At 37.0% G+C, this 17,811-nt stretch overlaps 2 protein-coding genes across 4 annotated transcripts in view; both read left to right on the forward strand.

The window, feature by feature from the left end:
* Positions 1-11,982, forward strand: part of znf692 (zinc finger protein 692) — a 36,428-nt gene extending 24,446 nt beyond the window's left edge. The window contains exon 13 of the transcript XR_012383768.1: positions 10,853-11,982. The gene's annotated coding sequence lies outside the window, so the exon portion shown is untranslated. The remainder of the gene's footprint in view (positions 1-10,852) is intronic.
* fcho1 (FCH and mu domain containing endocytic adaptor 1) overlaps positions 1-17,811 on the forward strand; it is a 72,920-nt gene that overhangs the window by 1,689 nt on the left and 53,420 nt on the right. The gene's annotated exons all lie outside the window — the stretch shown is intronic.

A 17,811-nucleotide genomic window follows, 5' to 3' on the forward strand; every position in this document is an offset into this window, starting at 1 on the left:
ATTCATTTTAAAGGTATAGTTTACCCAAAACTGAAAATTTACTCTTTCTTTACTCGTCTTAAATCAGTTTGACTTGCTAAAGAGGTCAATATTTACCAAATCATGTGTTCAGCAGAAGTATGTTTTTCCCACTATGGATGTCAGCGGTTGGCGGTTTTCAGCTTTCTTCAAAATATTTGTGTTCAGCAAAATAAAGAGATCTTAGGTCTAAAGGTATGAAACCACTAAATTATCTTACTTGGTTGAAATATCCCTTTAACCAGTAGCTATATTCATTAGGCACTAATGTTTGTTTTTCTCCTGATTACTAGTTTAGATAATTTAGTAAATTCCTTTTAAAGATAATCATAAATAGTAAATTAATAGTAATGAATAGTTATTGCCTGAACCTTAATCTTTAGGCTAAAATTTACTTCTCTGTGTTTAGTATCGACAATTAGGATAGACTACTGCTGCTTATCGTTTTAAATTGTAGTAACCTTTGTAGTTATCTTTTAAGTACAGTATTTATTCCAGAAGTGACCAGTAGTTTGTACAGTATGCTTATTCATACTAGTAGTTTTATTTTTGTAGTAGTCACTCTCAGAGTTCTAATAGGTAAATGTAAGAGTTCTAGAAAAACACATTGAATTTTCTTGTTTAAGATACTAAACAACTGATACTTATTGCTGGTGCTGTTCATTTTAAAGGTATAGTTCACCCAAACTGAAAATTCACTCTTACTCTACTCACTTGTCACAAATCAGTTTGACTTGCAGTACTTCTGTTGAACACAAAGTAATTTTTTTTTTAAGACATCTGGAATTTGGTAAACATTGTCTTCTATAGTATGTTTTTCCTACAATGGATGTCAGTGGTTACCGGTTTTCAGCTAACTTCAAAATATTTGTGTTCAGCAGAATAAAGAGCTCTGTTGAGGTAAAGTTGTTTTTATATTCACTCTCTTTAAACAGTAGCTATGTTTATTAGGCTAATCTCCTAAACCTCCTGATTATTAGTCTCAACTTATTCATTAAATTCCTAATTTCTAAGATAGTAAATGAGTAGTTATTGTTATGGCTGGGCAATTTGGGCTAAAATCTAAATCTCAATTAATTGAACATTTTAACTCAAATACAATTAATTAACGATTATTATGGACAAGTTGACAGTTCATTCCGCATTGGCGATCCCTGAATTATAAAGAAACTAAGTCGAAAAGAAAATGAATGAATGAATGCAGTACTGTATAATATATAATACAATATAACAACAGTAATAACTAAGCTACTAGTATTTAATATGTTTGTAATAAAATCCTTTATTTACTTCAAAGATTGACCAAAAAAACTATTAATGACTTCTTTATAAATTAAAAAATCTATTTACTTTAAAATAGACAATATAGTAGGACTAACCTTTGTATCGGTTTGAATTTCAACAAGAGCCTAATTACATCTCTGTTTAGACTATCAAATGTCATGCCTCGAAATACACATCTTTTGTTTTGCAAATTGTGTGGATGGATAATCTAATGTCCCTGTCATTCTTGCCGAAGTGAATCTGGTGAAATAGTTCTAGAAGTGTCTAGCCGGCAGTTCAGATTCAGAAGTGTGGAGGGTTATTTCTAGAAGCACTTATGTCACATCCTGAGCTCATGCCGTCCGCTTGTAGAATTGCCGAAAATGGCTATTGGCTAGTTTTTCATATTCCAACAAAGTTAAAAGAGTTAGCAAAGAGTTGTATTGTACTACACAGATCCTGAGGCTCACTATGCAACTTGTGTTCTCTTGCAGTATGTTTTGCATTTCCGACCCCATGATAAGGGTCTTGTGATGCTGATGCAGATTGTCTTTTGACTGTTTCATGACTCTTACTCTTGTTTGATTAGGATCACTTAGTCACGAAATCAAGCCTATGTTTTTGGTTGGAGTCATTCATGTAAAGACATGAATTAAAATTCTGAATGTCATTTGCTACTGTACCATAATGCAAATCCTTGTGTTCGTCTTTTGCTTGTTGCCGGTTTTTAACACTTATTGCATTTTTTTTTTTAATTTCAAATCAGTATTTTTGCTTTATGGAAAAATTTTAATTAAAAAAAATTTAATTCTGAAACTTATTTAGTTTAACAGTGGCTAAGTGATTAGCACTGTTGCCTCACAGCAAGAAGGTCTCTGGTTCGAGTCCCGACTGGGTCAGTTGGCATTTCTCTGTGGAGTTTGCATATTCTCCCCTTGTTTGTGTGGGTTTCCTCCGAGTGCTCCGGTTTCCCTCACATTCTAATTGGCAGTAGTGTATCTGTGTGCATGTCAGAGTGTATAAGTGTTTCCCAGTACTGGGTTGCAGCTGGAAGGGCATCCGCTGTGTAAGACATATTGTATGCTGGATAAGTTGGTGGTTCATTCTGCTGCTGCAACCCCTGTTGAATAAAAAGAACCAAGCCGAAGGAAAATAAAATGAATTAATGTGGTTTAACAACAATTTATTTAAACAAATACATTTTAGAAACCTTCTGTACTGTGTACCTAATGCACTTCTTTGTCACATTTTATTTATACAATATAAAAATGTTCTTTTATTTGGACTCTATTTCTAAAGAAGCTGTTGAAATGATGACATTTTTCTGGCATAAAATGTTAATGCTTGTAAAGTAACTCTCAGAATAGAGATAAGGTTCATGTGTTTGTGTTCTCATATAGTGAGATGACAGATGCATACAAGTCTGAGCATGTGTCGTTTACAAAAGATTTCATATTAGTCCCCAACTGCAATTTGATTTGGTTTATAATTACTATATTTGATTTATTCTTCTAAAATTCTATTATTCTGACTGGATTCCTATATGTAGTTTTGTCTTAAATGACACGTACTGTACACTATAAACTCATAGACTATGTACTTATGAACTTAACCTTTAAGTGGATGAACATTTTATAGGATTGTTTTATCGTTGTCTGAAGGCTCTGCACATCCTCTACATAATTAAACCTGCAACAGTTGGCAAATGTCAAACATTTAGATTCACAGTATGTGCAGAAGGACTTTAATTTTCAGTAACCCAGTTAACGCTTCAGTTGAACTGTACTGTATTCCATTACAAAATCACTATGTCTAAGGTCTGTAATCTTTAAAAATCAGTGATCTTCTCTGCCTTATTGATATACGATATAAAGTGGGTCTCAGATTGTACAAGAAGCACTTTATTAAAATCTGTTTTTCCTGGCCATGTCTTTAAAATATGAACGTTTATTTTACTCCAGTGTTTTAATGGAGTTTCTGCCTGACAGAACATGCATGTTAACAGCTACTTCATCTAGTTTTACACTTGAACAATTAAATGAATGCTAGAGTCTATTAAACTGATTATATTTTAATTACATTACAACATTGATGTTGTAAAAGGAACCATATAAAATTGAAAGAAGTCACATTAAATGTTCACCGGGAGTCTATTGGTAGGGGGAAAACACCAGCTGTGCATATATCCTTATTAGCTTTTTTAGTTAAATGAGGGCATTGTTCTGATCTTTTTGGAGTTTTCAGCATGAAGAAACTACCAGCACATTAAAGATCTGCACAATATGTGCATGATTTTGGACTCGCCTCTTTTTTCTGCTTCACAGAAATCATAGAGCTGGTTTTCTAGCTAGTATTTGAGTCATACTTGCAAACACAGTTTCACATTTGGACCAAGACTGGAGACAGTTGCTGATTTTGTGCTGCATTTCCTCTGTGTGCTCAGAGATTTCATCCACTCTGAGCTCCAGTGCTGCACGGCTCGCCAAGCACAATGCATTGTTTTAACTTTTGTAGAGTAAGCTTTTCTCGCTCAGTTAAAATGTCATACTGAAATTGGATATTGGAGTCTTTTTCAAAAGTTTTAAGGCCGTTTCACCCCATATAAAATACCTATTAGAGTTATTAGACCTATTACACTCAGTAGGTATAATTTTAAGTCTTACTCAAAGGAAGAGCTTTAGAACTGCTGCACATCTTATTCCCAGCTTTCAGCTTCTTATCCTGGAGGTCATGGTGAAGTTAACAGTAGATACTTTGACCCCACACTGGGTTAGTTGAATTGTAGCCAGTCTTAAACTTTTTAAGTTCCATTATCAGGCCTGAAAGTGTTGAGACACAAGAAAGCCTGTGCAGATTGAGATTAGAGTGATCATCTAGAAACACCCCTGACTACGAGAGGGAGGACAGAAGGATGGAAACAGGGAGTAGTGGACTTTGCATTTCAATTTGAATTGGCTTGATTTTAATCACATTACAGTTGAGAATTGTGTTTTATGATACAGGTGGCAATTTGCTACTTTTAAAATATTTTCATTAACTTTTTCTTTTTAAAAACTTAATCTTTTGTGGCATAGATTCAACAAACTACTGAAAACATTCCTCAGAGATTTTGGTCCATATTGACATGACAGCTCTCGCAGTTGCAAATCTCCTGTTCCACCACATTCCAAAGGTGCTCAATTAGATTGAGCTCTGATGACTGTGAAGACCATTAGAGAGAAGAAGATGGGTGCACTGTGGTTATAAAGGGATGGACATGGTCAGCAACAATGCTCAGGTAGGCTGTGGCATTAACAAAATGTGTGTCAAGAAAATATCCCCCCCACTATTACATCACCACCACCAGGCTGAACCATTGATACAAGGCAGGATGGATCCATGCTTTTATGTTGCGTTTTTCCAATCTTCTATCGCCAATTTGGTGAGCACGGTTTCCTGTTCTTAGCTGACAGGAGTAGCATCCTGTGTGGTCTTCTGCTTATGTAGCCCATCCGCCTCAAGGTTGGACATGTTGTGCGTTCAGAGATGCTCTTCTGCATACCTGTTGTAACAAGTGGTTATTTGAGTTACTGTTGCTTTTCCATCAACTCGAACCAGTCTGGCCATTCTCCTCTGACATCAACAAGGCATTTGTGCCCAAAGAACTGCCGCTCACTGGATATTTTCTCTTCTTCAGACTATTCCCCCTTAAAACCATAGATATGGCTGTGCGTGAAAATCACAGTAGATGATCAGTTTCTGGAATACTCAGATCAGCCCATCTAGGACCAACAACCACTTAAATCACCTTTTTCCCCCCATTCTGATGCTCTGTTTGAACTACATTGAGTTGCTGCCATGTGATTGGCTGATTAGAAATTTGTGTTAACGAGCACCTTATATTTATGTATCTAATAAAGTGGCTGGTGAGTGTATATAAGTTATACATGGGTAGAATTAAACAACAAAAACAGTTGCAGTAATAATAACATCCAGGTAGTTCAGGTAAATATAATTAGGGTTGCGTTAAGTATTACAGCTGTGGCTACTGAGTGTTTTTTTACATCAATATAGTGCCATTGTTGTCGCTGTACAACACTAATGACTTTGAGTCATCCCAGTACTGTTTATTCATATAGGTACCAGTGCCTATATGGTTTCGTTACCCAACCCTAAACAACACAGTAATAGAGAGCATCTCATTTTTGCACTACAAGAACCTGTAGTTGTTGGGAATCAGGTCCAATCCTCGTGTCACTTGTTTTATCGTCAGCTGATAGTGGCCGTTAGTAGCAGCACTGAAAAGATTTGTAGTTCTGTGTCAGTGCTGCTGGCTCACCTAGATCCCTGCCAAGCGGGACAGCGCCTGTGGGCAAAGCTTGGCAGCCCATGGCAGATGGAGGATTTCTGTCTGTTGGGCTGTCTAGAGGCGCACACAAGCCTGGAGAAGGAAACGTGGCTCTAAGCCTAGCCTGATTGTGGGTCATTGTGACATGATTTGGATGTGGGGCATTTCCAGAAGTATCATTTTATGCTAGCATGTTTATAATTACCACATTTTTTTTTTTGGAATTGTTTACTCTAAAACGAAAATGTTTTCATTTGGCAAGTCACTCTTATCCTCTGTGAGATCTTAGAGTTTATGATATAGTTTTATATATCATTAACTCTTTATTTTCCCTTTAGACTCGGTTTGCAACTTACTTTGCCCAGAGACCCCTATCAATATCCAAGTCCTTTACTATCTCATTTATGCAACTTGATTAGTTTCAATGTTTTACTGAATCTTAACGTTTATTCTTATTGTTTATGGTTTAATATAATTAGACCTATTGTTGTGTTTAATTTACCATTAATAAAGTAGTAGTAGTAGTATTCATTCATTCATTTTCTTTTTGGCTTAGTCCCTTTTTTAATCTGGGGTCACCACAGCGGAATGAACCACCATCTTGTTCAGCATATGTTTTACACAGCGGATACTCTTCCAGCTGCAACTCATCATTGGGAAACATGCATACACTACGGACAATTTAGCTTACCCAACTCACCAATAACACGTCTTTGGATTTGTGGGGAATACTGGAGCACCCGGATGAAACACATGTAAACACAGGGAGAACATGCAAACTCCACACAGAAATGGCAACTGACTCAGCCGAGGCTCGAACTAGTGACCTTTTTGCTGTGAGGCGATTGTGCTTTGTATATTTTTTTGTAGTGTGTAATACAGTATATTATACTTATATGCATTTAAATGCATGCCATTAAATACTGTAGACATATTTGAGTGTACTGAACAGGAGCATGAAACCTCTATCAAAATTATGCTTAAAAATGGTAGGTTGTAATATATTAACCTAGCATTAGGACAAAGTGGGAGAAATTTTAATGTCACTTTTTAACCCAACTGGGTTTGTTCATATTTGACCCATAATGTTGGGTTAATACAACCAGATTTTGTGTGTTCAAGTAATCCTGTCACAATAATCAATATATTGACTTATTGCACAACACATGGCCATGACAACCAATCATTTTTGCAATACTGCCAAAAAAAAAAAAACATTATCAGCCACATTTTAGCTAATTGCGCAACCTCTATCTCTATTAGAGGTGGTTAAAAAACACACTATAGTATTAACTATACATTACTACAGTCTATTTTCATGCAGGATCTGTTCATTTTTTCCATGTTTTTTACCTGGCAGTTTTTTATTATTATTATTGTTATTTGTTTATGGAATATATAGGTTTTCATTTTATATTTTATTTGATCAGTTTTAGTATAGTATTTTAATACAGTTAAGGTTGTCTTACAAATACTAAAATAAATATTGTTTTTATATTTTATTTTATTTCACTTAACATTTATTTTATATTAAATATTTTTGAAGATTTTAGCCATAATAACCATTAATATATTTAAAAACCTTTTTCAGAAGACATGGAATACGAGGCGTGTTTTCTTTTGTTATGTTGTCTGTATTTGAGCTTGGCTATGTTCAATAAATGACAATTAAATATAGAGCCTGGGTTGTATTGCTTTTATGACAGTCATGCTCACCAGCTTTTTATTAAACAAACACTCATAGGATGAATAAGGCTGTTGTTTGAAAGTTGCTGCAAATAAGAGTGGTAGGTCACTAGCTTTAAAAGTTTGACATTAGCTTGACTTGCAATTTTTGCAAAACTAAATTATCGATACATTTAAAGGCAGAGAATGCTGAGAAACAAATAAAAGAGCAATTGAGCTTATATTGGTTGTCAATTTCAGTTTTAGATTCGTTAAAATTATCAGGTAAATGCAGAGCTGGACTGCATGCTGTGTTGCGTGATAATAAAAACTGGTTTACTGGAAATTTCTGTGCGGCATAATTGAGATGCAGCTGTCCTCGAATTCAGGAGACCCCTAATCAAATTTGCAATCTAGGTCGTTTATGAGGCTCATGCTGACCCAAAATAACTGAGAAAGCAACAGCAAGCGATGACAGAGAATAGGACAGGGTTTTTCCTAGTGTGTTGCTAATACAACTCTGTCAAGGACCTCTGTATAGTATGTGTCTTTTCATTTAAATGTGCACAAACATGGTTTAATGATCTGAATTAATGAACACATTTGTATCATGTACAACAGATTATGCGTGAGCTTGCATGGCTTATTCAGATGTACAGGGCAGGCTGAAGGTGAGCTCTGGCCTGCTGTCATAGACTTTGCTGGAGTATTGCTAACAACAACAGCATTATTCAGCACAGCACAAAAGCCAGCAGGGACTTTGCTTTCATTATGCTGGGCTCTGACAGTCTGAATTCTGCTGGTGTGGAAGGATGTGTGGCTGTTGTCCACATTGTGCCATTCTCTTGTAATGTTCAGTGAGGTGACATTCAGTATGGTCTTAAATGCTAATTACTTGTTTAGCAAATGATTTATGATTTAAGAAAACGGGGTTTAAGGCTTGATCTTATTCTGACTTTCTAAACCTTTGAGTTAACCATTTATTCCAGATCTTTAGTCAAGGGACATTTCCATCTGTAGAAGCTTTATTATACTGCAGGTAGTTCTGGTCTTTACAATTGGATTTCTTGAGCCAATACCATTGGGATGGTTGACTGTTTGTTGTGGTGATTCCCGATGGTTTTTCAGTTTGTGCATTACTGTTGGAGATTTTCATTATTTATGTCATGTAGATCATACTGACAACGTTAGGAGTGTCTGTCGGGTGTCTTTTTGGGTAAGTCACTGACTCATTCATTCAAAATACTGAGATCCAGCATATTGAGACTGCAAGAAAGCAGGCCAGTTTTTACATGCTGATTTGATACATTCTGTTTTTGCAATTGAAGATTTGGGGGAAATTATATTGTTCTAGTTTGCTAACCCAGATGCCAGATTGCAGTGGAAAAAGAGTGAATATTGTGTATGACTCCCATGAGCCTGGACGACTGCATTCATACATCTCTGCAGTGACTCAAAGAACTTAAAGTCATCTGGAATGGCAAAAAAAGCGCTCTTGCAGGACTCCCAAAGTTCATCAAGATTGTTTGCATTCATTTTCAGTGCCTCCCCCTTCATCTTACCCCAGACATGCTCAATAATGTTTATGTCTGGTGACTGGGCTGGCAAATCCTGGAGCATTTTGACCTTCTTTGCTTTCAAGAAGTTAAGTACTGTATGAGAAGGAGCACTATACTGCTGAAGAATTTGCCATCTCCTCTGGTTTGTAATGTAATGGTGGAGCACAAATGTCTTGATACCTCAGGCTGTTGATGTTGCCATTAGGGTTGGGCCGATAGACGATGCCATCGTCCATCGCTGATGGCCGACAGACACCACGATGCTGAGCCGGCATCGTGTCCCTCTTCCCCACCCTCGTTGCTAATCCACTCGCGAAAAATACACATTCGGGCCCTGTTTACTCTAGAACAAAAACGAATCACATCTATTCTAACGTTTAGCATTTCTGAGCAGCCCTCCTTCCACACTACCGCTGAAAACACACATCACATGACCACACACACACACACAGATTCACACACAGGCACACACACAGATGCACACACACTGTCATGCACTCGTAACAGGGGGTCCAGGCAGTCAGAGGGTCAGTAGTCTGCTTCAATCTTTCACTTTTACACTTATGCTTTTAGCGAAAACCTCAGATACTGTTGGTTGGTTTCTGTTGGTTGTGCACCTTTTTTACCAACCAAGTTTGTCGACCCCATTATAACGACGCAGATCACTTTGCCTATTCACACCTATTCACGAGTCCCGCGGAAAAAGTGATTGACAGGTGGTAATTATGTGTGTAACTTATCTTTATTGATTTATGATTTGTTTATAGGTATAACAACGACCATGCGGGTCAGGTAGTTTAAAACGGTAGGCTATAAATAATGAATTAATTATGAATTTATTAATTATTCATAATTAATTCACCATTGCCTATGACGATGATGCCATCGTCCATCACGATTTTTCATATTAGACATCATACGATGCCAAATTGGTCGACATTGCCCAACCCTAGTTGCCATCCACTCTGCAGATCTCTCTGAATGTAACCCTTAATAATGATTTTTCATTCACCAAACTTGACTGATTTTTGTGAGAATCTTTTGTCCATGTGGGTTCCAATATGTCTTCTGCAGTAATTGTGATGATTGGGATGCAGTTCAACAGATGATTTATCAGAAAAATCTACCTTTTGCTACTTTTCCAAATGTTCAACTAGAAATCAAGTTATTATTTGTTGCTCTTACTACTGAGATTGACGACAAGACTTTTGTCAGGTTGTGTATATATTGATAATTAATCTTGGAACAACAGCAATATTGTTCATATATCTATTTTATATACCACAGTACTTTCATGATATCATTTAATAACTTCATATGTGAATAACATAATCATTTAGAACCATGTGGTACGACAACTTTATCATTTGAACACTTCAAATCTTGTAAGATGTATTTTCTTGTTAATGTAGAAATAACAGAAGGGACTTCCACAGTAGAAACCTTAGAGTTTCCTTAAAAAATCCCCCCAAATTTATTTGGAATCAAACCAAATTGAGTTCTGGGCATCTCGCTGGAGCTTTGATATAGACAATCTGACTTGCTGTAGGTGGGTGGGGGATTTGGCGCTGCGCTGCTTGCTGCAAAAACCCCTCTGACAGGAAATTTTCTTAGCTCATTTTCTTTGCCAAAGCAGGTGAGGAAGGACACAAACACACGCGCTGATTCACACTCACCCACACGATAATACGTATTAGAGAATTCAGCAGACAGTCATGGCACAGCTTCTTCCTCTAAAGCATTGTTCATCAGGGAGTCCAATTAGAGTAATGTCATTTCTCATAAATTTGTCTTATAGGCCACTGCTGGATGGTTTCCTCCCTCAATATCTTTTCTAATAAAGCCTTGAAGTTATAAGAAATATTTATTTTAAAGTGTGTAAAATTGCTCTTGGACTTTGACAGATGGGGCTCTAGTAGCCAAGCAGGCTGTGTACTGTTGATTCTTGGCTCTGTAGCCATGCTTCAGTCCTGGAGTGAGCTCAGCTAAGGGTTGATGCACTGTTTCTGTTTATACACAGCACCGTATGAAGTTTCAGATGGAACGAAAGAGAAAAGAGAAATCAGCATCTCTCCTCTGCATCTGCTCTCATCGCTCTCTAACAATCCTCTCAGCTACTGCAAAATGACAGAGGGAGAAGAATGACAGGATTAAAAGTGCTGAGCGTTGCCATTAAATTCAGCATGAGGGGATTGAGGGTCATTGCTAAAATTTTCTTAGCGCCTATTTTTTTTTGCTCCATCCATCCATCTGCCTGCCCATCTATCCGGTCATCCGTGTGTTTATTGGTGCAAGTTAGTTTATTTTAGCAATTTCTTATCTGAAATGTTATCTGTTGTTGGCAGCAATAGCCTAGTGGTACTGTGCACCGACATATAGCACTGAGACAAATATTGACAACATTCTAGTGAGTATAACTTATATTTAATACTAAAGAAAACAAACTTGTGCAATACTTTTTGTAAAATGTATAAATAACTTGAATTTTGAATCAATATATTACAAGTGAAAGAACCGATCAGCAGAATTGAGCACTTATGAGTTTCCATAAGCAAAGAAGGCAAATTGTAAATCATATTTATCTTGGAGATATTGTGCCTGTTAAGCAAGTGCAAATAAGGAGAACTGGAAAGCTAACAGTTATTTTTCTGGCTAGGCTGTGTTCACAGTGTCAATCCAAATGAAATTTTTGATAATTTTCAGCTGAATTCTGGTCATATTTAGTGAGTTTGACCGAAAAAAAGACATTGAATTAAAAAAAAAAATTCAAGTTACATTCCTATGTAGTTTGAGATTCAACCCATATTGCATTTCTGAAAAAACAAAATTGCATTTTGTTGTCAACATCTCATTTACTTTCACTCCCTTTACTTTGGTTATACCCTGTTTATTAGGGATGCACCGATCCTGATACTCGCATATCAGTTCGATTAGGCATATGTTTACATGCAAACAAGAACCACGAAGGTAGCCTGTTATAAGGCACTAGAAAGTTGTCATGTAGGCCTACTTTATATAAGTCTGGCCTAAGACAGTATTGTCTAGTCTGTGTCCAACCTGCAGAAAAATATCAGGCTTTGCTTAAAGGCTGGTTATTTTACCAATAATTAGTGACAATAGTTGTCGCCTATTACAGATTTCAAAGAAAAATCTTAATAATAAAAAAGGAAACGTTAATGTAAGTGTCATAACAAATGCTCAAATATTGTAGCCTAGTTTACAGCAAGCATAGTGTTTTAGTTAGATTTAGTGGGATAGGATCTGTATCAGTCGATTTCAGAATTCTGGTCTCGAGATCAGATCGGTTCCAAAAAAGTTATCGGTGCATTCCTACTGTTTATCAGGGGTTGCCAAAGCAGAATGAACTGCCAGTTACTCTGGCATATGTTTTACCAGCAGATGCCCTTCCTGCCACATCTTATCACTGAGTGTACAACCCTCAGTGCTGGGAAACACCCACACACTCTCCCATTCACACACCACAACCAATTCAATTTATCCAGTTCAATTGGGGAAACTGGAGCTGTCATAAAAGATCAGCACAATGCTGTAGAAAACCTGGTGAATGTCTTTGCAGAACAAGTTGCATGCTGAAATTCAAGCAAAAAAATGACAATATACAGTGGTGCAGATCTACAGTATACAAATCGGTCTGGTTTCTCACCTCTTTAAGTGTGTGTGGAAGTGTCGCCAACATGGAAAAAAGCTGTCCTTGTCAGCTTCCTACATTACTGCCACTGTCTCATAAAACAAACAAAAACAGTGCAAACATGCTGTCATGTTGTAAAATAACATCTGTTTTGTAAACCCTGTATTTTTTGTGTTGATGTACCAATGCAGATATTTTATTAAAGGAAAAAAAAAAACGGAACACACAAAATAGATATGCATTACTCAGTAGAGACAGTCTGTCATTTACATCAGATATCAGTTAGAAACTCAAATTATCAAATTTGGATGAACGTAGCGATAGGCTTCTCTGTAAAGATGGTTATAGAGGCACGTTTTTGCAAAATCTGAATTAATTTCCACTGAGTGTGCAGCAGATGGATCCTCCAGTGCTCGCTCCACAGTGACCACAGAATCAGCTCTAGGAGGCTTAAAGTCTTCAGTGGAAAATGCAGCTGCCAGTGTCACTGTGTTTTAGTGCCAAACCCAAAGGGTAGATTTGCATGATCCTAAACGGCTGGAATGTAACTCTGATATCTAATTTATTAAGGTAATATTAGATGCCTTGGGTTTGCCATATGAAGAGCATGTGTTAAATGAATATTGTAGTGATCCTCAAATGAATATCTTTTGCATGTTGGTTGCAGTCTAATTAAAGGGCATGAAAAGCAAACATCTAGAAATTCCTTCTAGTCCCAGTTGGATAGATTCCGTCTCCATCGCGTTACACCCTGATGTCTGTTTGGAGCACTCTGAACTGACAAATAAGGCTTATTTTTGGAATGATCGTCTGTGCCAAGCTTATGTTGTCTGCAGGGGTGTAAGGTTGGCCAGGTCGAGTTAATTAAATGGGTGTGAGAGAAGGAGAGTGGGAGTGAGGCGTAAGCAAGAGTATTTCCCTGTCCATGAGAGGTCGTGCTGTGCACCGACTGATGGTCATCAATGGTGCCAGAGAAAAGCCCTGTGGTCAGCACTCCATGAGCTGCAGATCCTGCCAGCATCCCGCTCTCCAGAATCATAACAGGAATCACACCTTCAAGCGGCTCTCTGCTGAGCACACAAACATATTAACTCAAGGACACTGCTCTCGTTCTGCCAATTTCCTCAATGCTGTCGTGTAGCAAAGGTGTTTGAAGGTTCTGCTTTTAAAGTCAGAAAGTTCAGTCAGACTGGTATTTGTGTCAGTCATTTTTCATCAGAAATGTTCAGCAAAACAAGAGTATGAACTGTGTATGATTATGATAGTTGATAGTATGAGACTTTACTTGGGCGAGCCGCCCAGGTATATTAACGGCCGCCTAAGTAAATTTGGTGCCTTTTTTTATTATTATCATCATCCATTTACACTTTTGTATCCACTTAATAGCAAAAACATCAAGATTAATTAACTAGTGAAAAGTCTCTCTCTCTCTCTCTCTCTCTCTCTCTCTCTCTCTCTCTCTCTCTCTCTCTTAATTTGATGTTGATATATTACATATTTTATACACAACTAGCATGATTTGATGATTTGGCAATACTGTAGCAGCAGAATGTCAGCGAGTGCACATGGCTCCTGAACAGAAAAACAAATTGGATTTCTTTTTTTATAATCTTTTAAAAATGTAAAAAAAAAAAAAAAACTCAACCCATTGAAAAGAAACAGTGTATAATAATAAATAAAAGTATTGTTAAAAATCACTTTTTTCTCGCATGTAGTTAACCATGTGCCATGGGTAAAAGATGTGTTTCAATCTGGTTACCACTGCAAGTATATTTCAAACATGTGGGAAGCACTGCAGTACCATTAAAAAAAACTCCAAAAGTGGCACTTTTAGATCTGAATAAGAATAAGAAAATAAAGGTTAATAACAAAATATTGTGAAACATGATTACAATTTTCTGTAAGGGAATTGGTCAAAGATGAGATGTCAAATTTTGTTTAATGCATCAAATTTAAGTAAAACACGTGATTTTTATATACAGGTTTTAAATAGCTTTTTTTTAGGAAAAAAAAAAACTTTTTATTTTGTACTTACAAAATAACAAAATAATATACCTATAATGAATAATATCATTTATATCCTTGGGCTAAGTCCCTTATTTATCAAGGGTTGCCACAGTGGAATGAACTGCCAGCTAGTCCATGTTTTACGCAGTGGATGTGCTGGGAACCACCCATACACTCAATCACACACACACTCATACACTATGGCTAATTTAGTTTATCCAATTTACCCTCAGCCCATGTCTTTGAACTTGTGGGGGAAACCGGAGCCCCCGAAGAAAACCCACGCCAACTTGGGGAGAACATGCAAACTCCACACAAAAATGCCAACTGGCCCAGCCGGGACTCGACCAGCAACCTTCTTGCTATGGGAAGACAGCGCTAACCACTAAGCCACTATGCCACTATGCCACCCTAAAATGTAAAACGTAAAACATAGAAAATCCTGCATAACAAAAAAGTATAAAGATTTTTAAGTATTAGTTTTATTATATTTTAAATAAAACCCCTTGCTGACAAATTTAAAAGGGCAGGTGCAAGCGATTTAAAAAAATAAAAAAATAAAAATGCTTTTGGTCACAGTGTCAGACCCAAAACACACTTCCTGCCAATCAGCTGTAAGGGGTGTGTCTAGTGATGATAGGGTGTTATCAAGAGAGGGGTGAGTTATCATGGCAGTGTTTGTTTGGTGCTTTTGTTTTGACACCATTAGTATTTTTCTGGAAATCATTTACTGTATGTGTATGTTCCTTAAAATATGTAATACAAATTCTAACAAAAAGACATATTACAGTCTAAATATCTTTCAATTTTATAATATCGTGTGGATTTAAACTTGATTTTTTTTCTTATTAAAGCTACAAAAGTCCTTAAGTCGAAAGAAGTGAATGCTTGTCTTATTTTGTTTGATTAATAAGGGCAAAAGCATTTGGCAGCAGGAATAGAGCGTGCTTCTGCTTTAAGAGCCACACAGTTCCAATTAAGGGTTTCACTTTCGCAATGAATCTCATACACCTTAATAAATAAAGCATGTCCCAAGGCTGCAAAAGTCTTAAGTGCATTCCCTAACTTCAATGTGAAATGCAGAGGAACGAATTCGGACTGCTTGATAGGGGGTGGGATATGACACATTTTATCTCGATGAATGTTTTTTCATAATGGTTGGAGGCCAAAATCCAAATTGCATTTTGATTAATTGCACAGCCCTACAATTGACTTTTTCTTTCATCTACATTTCTGTCTACATCCACTGCCCAGTCAGACATTAATGCCTATAATCATTATGTGTTTCTAAAGGATTTACAGCAATTTCCAGATCCTCATTATGGGCTCCTGGTGGTGATGAGTGTTAGAAAGCAGGAGAGACACTGGACTGGAAATGCCTTGATGTTGGCAGTCATTGCCAGGATGTGTTTGGACAAACGAGAGTGAGGAAAGAGGAATGAAAGAGTGTGTGCAATGAGAGAAAATGTGTTACAGAAATAATGCACCTGTTGTCTCTCCATAAAGACCCTAGACTGGTATACTGCAGAATACACACTTGACACATTACTCGGTTCCTTTGACTGACGTGCTTTTTCATGCTTTGTTTAGTCCCAGATGTTAAGGATGAATGTACAATTGGTTTCACTGTACAGACCCCGAGTAAAAAAAGAAAAAGAATTCAGTGTGCTGTTCAGGCTTTTAGCTGAGGTGAGGTTTTATATTTCTGAGTTGGCTGACATTTACATTCACAAAGAGACACTTTCGCAGTCATCTCAGTGTCATCTGCTTGTATTGAAATGGAGCGGGTATGTTTGCGTGTGTGCGCCTCAGCATGGGTTTGGTCTTATTAAAATTACCTTGAGTTCTTGCCACCAGCCCCTGCTGGAGTCTGCTTACATCAGCATTATGCGCCTGTCTGCTGTCTCGGTTAACCTTGTTTTGATTGCGTACCTTGTTTCTTCCCTGGACTCTTCTGTGAAATGAATCCATTTAGCAGGTTCACATAGGTACATCTAATATCAGGAGATTATGCAGAGAGAAACACAGCCCCTCTTGTTTTAAAGATATCCAATTAGTCATTGTGACACTTCATGACACCCTGGCTGCTCGCGCCTGCATGATATGAAGGCCAGACACTTGCTTATGTGCATGTGTAAGGAAGCTTGTTTCTGCCATGTTGAAAAAAAGGCTCGATGAAAAAATTACTAAATATTCATGCTAAAGAAAGTGTTTAACCTTCAAAAGTTTTGAAATATATTTATATTATATATAATATATATTTATATTTTTAAAAAATATATAATTCTTTATTAACTCCAATAAAATATGCACTTAGGTTCTTAAACTTTTAACAATTAAAGGGCACCTACAGTATATGTGTAAGTACAGTATAGTGTGTCCACAGTCATATTGGAGTGAAAGAAACACTAAATCTCTTTTTTTTAATTTCCTGATGTTAAAATAGGATCCAATATCCTCCCATTTTGAGGTTGGTCGCAACGTGACGTAGTAGTGCGGTTTACCTGCCCACCGAATTGATTGACAGTATTAACATGTCTCCGTTTTAACGGGTATAATCACATCAGTAAGGCAGGATGTGTGCAAAGCAACTGGGATAAAAAAAAAAATCTGTTCAGATCTCTGTGATCATCGATCATCATCAAATGTGATCAAAAATGAGTATCACAAGTCAGTACAATTATAAAAGAAGACACTTCAATCCCAGGTTTATTTTGTACATTAACATAACGGATATCCATACAGCGTTGGATATGAACATGTATCCTGTCACATTTGCATGTAAAAACAGTGCTTGTGTGTGTGTGTGTGTGTGTGTGTGTGTGTGTGTGTGTGTGTGTGTGTGTGTGTGTGTGTGTGTGTGTGTGTGTGTGTGTGTGTGTGTGTGTGTGTGTGTGTGTGTGTGTGTGTGTGTGTACCTTTTTACGACATTAAGTGTGACTCATCATTGCAGAAAGGCTTGAATTAACTCCACAACAAATATATCAAATTATAGTTGGAAGGTTGCAACTGTAGTAAAGGGAGGTCTGCTTCATTTTTGTCTGTCACTGTGCTGTTTATTTATGTGAAGACTACGGCTCTGACATGCACATAGGATTGGTGCGCAGGGGAGAACCAGCTCAATTACATTAAAGGCACAGGCAACAAAAACAACTACAATGTCATAACAGCTCAAATTTCCCAGACTTAAAAAGATATAATAAATAATCTGATGGGTGCTGAAACTTTACAGACACATTCTAGAGACACAAAAGACCTCTTAAATCTTGAAAAGGGGTAAAATAGGTGCCCTTTAAAGTTCTTGATTGGCAGGGATGATCTGA

This window comes from Danio rerio, chromosome 8 (genome assembly GCF_049306965.1).
Source record: "Danio rerio strain Tuebingen ecotype United States chromosome 8, GRCz12tu, whole genome shotgun sequence".
Taxonomy (NCBI): Eukaryota; Metazoa; Chordata; class Actinopteri; order Cypriniformes; family Danionidae; genus Danio; species Danio rerio.